A 2,306-nucleotide genomic window follows, 5' to 3' on the forward strand; every position below is an offset into this window, starting at 1 on the left:
TGTGCGCCGCCCCTTCACAGGGATACCGCATGCTGACACATTAGTAACTCTGAAAGGTCACAGCCAAAGGCAGAAAGTGGCCGTGATAATCATCGTACAACATAAATATGTGCGTTGGAGGTGATACAGTCGAATTATATAATCATTATATTTTTCCTATAAAAAAAACAATCGTTGTTTCCATGGTTAAGTCATTTATTTCTCGTTTTGAATTAGGTTCATTGTGGCAAGGATAAACATTTCCTAATCACACTTTTATCATTCTTTGACCGAATAGATATGTGTCTACTAGAGGGAACACGTGATTAGCACACGCAGTGTCCGGAAAAATGTGCTGAGCAACAGCAAAAGTCACCAGCAGCTTGTCAAGCCGGGCACTTTAGATCCATCTGTCAGACTGACATCACACCGATGGATCGGCCATGTACCAACGCTGTTATTGTCTTGGTGTGCAGGAGGAAGTGAGATGCCTCCCACTGTGCTCAAGCAACAATTGTCAAGGAAAAAAAACATTAAGTAGAATGAGGCATTTAAAATCCAAGAGCTCCATTAACGCTAGACCTAGCTTGGTGTCCTTCACAGGATGTGTTGTTGAGCTAGCAACTAATTTATACGGAGATATTGGTGATGATTCCCGCACATGGTCTCCATCTGTGTGTCGCCCAGCCAAAAGCAGGTCACGCGTGTAGTAACGGCTGCTCCTTAGTGCTATGCTCCTCATGCGCAGCTCTGGGCAGGAGAAGCATGTGTCAAAGCGACTTCATGACAGCATGCTTTCATCCATCAGTTACTTCGCAGCAAAAAAAAAAAAAGGAGACAGCAAATTGTGCTCTGGTCTCCAGGGTTGCGCTTTTCTGAAGTTTTCCTCGAGCTTGATTTTGTTCTTACAGCTGTGGACTCATGTACGTCATGTGTTAGTTCCTTGTTATGCTTGGGGAGTTGAAGGATAATGGCAGGACATCAATTGGATGATGTAGTAGATGTGTAAGCCTTTTGGATTGACACTACACGCTTCAAAAAAATCTTCCACATGACCCAATACAGTAGGTTATTTCAGCGTGAAGAGAAAGAAAGCGTTGCAAGTGAAATCCTCAGATGGCTATTAGATCTTTTTGATGCAAGGTTGAAAATCAATTTAACTGCAAGATAAACAGATATAGATGTACAGGCCAATTAATGGCAATATGCGCGTCAAGCAAAACATCACACCACGGCAAATCTAGAAGAAGAATAAAAATGGGGAAAAAAATCAATTTTGCCCTCGGCAGTTTGTTCCCAAACAGGGGGTGAATCTGCCAGAGCAGGACACCATATGTCAACTCTGCAATCCATCCACACGTACGTACATATGACAACACTCTCCATGTGAGTTGGCTGACGGAAATGCAACATTAGGAACACTCAGGCAATGACATTCGATATTTCGGTGTATTCAAAAATCAAGCAAGAGAGGTTAAATGACAACTTGAAATCACCTACAGGTGTAAGTAAGAGTGTTATGAGTTACATAACTTTGTACTTCACACAGTTACAAAAAAAATATTAGCAGGTTTTATGGAGATGATTCATCATTCAAAAGTGGACTCCATTGATTGCAGATAAACCAATGTAACCATGGTAACCTGGCGAACAGGATCTAGCAAGATGACAGGCTGTTGATGCGGCAATGAAGCCAGCCCGGTTGTGTAATCCTATAAACCTTGACACTCAGATTCATGTGGCGCGCTTCACATCTTCATACCTGGTGAGAAGTGTGGGATTTCATCATGAAAAGAAATATGCAGGAGTCGAGTCGAGTAGCATTGATGCACATGTGAGAAAAGGAAAGAAGAATTAAATGTTCTCCTTATTATTTAGTCTAAATACCACTACTTTTTTTTCATTGTGATGAATGAATGTGTGAATGAGGTGAGTGTGTGTGTGTGTGTTCGTGTGTGTGTGTGTTATGAGCCGATGGCAGTGGTGGGTGGGTGGCGTATTTATGCGCTGCAAAGCGATAACATGGATGCCACTTGAACATGCAGCGTTTTGTCGCACATCCTTTGCTCTTCCCACATTAGTCGAGACTGATTAGCCCTCTATCGCCATCTTTTCTTGGTAGAAACATGACATGGGTTCATTTGGACTTTTCCATTTGTTAAATGGCTGCTCCAGGATGCAAATTAATTTCAACACATTTTAAATGTAGAGATTATTTTTGTGTGTGTATAAAGGTAGAGAGAAGGTGTTCATTTTTAGGAGGAAAACATTACGCAGCAGGGCTGTTATAAGAGGACTCTAATTGTCTCCTTAACAATTCCTGTGAG

Source organism: Syngnathus acus, chromosome 5 (assembly GCF_901709675.1).
Source record: "Syngnathus acus chromosome 5, fSynAcu1.2, whole genome shotgun sequence".
Classification (NCBI taxonomy): domain Eukaryota; kingdom Metazoa; phylum Chordata; class Actinopteri; order Syngnathiformes; family Syngnathidae; genus Syngnathus; species Syngnathus acus.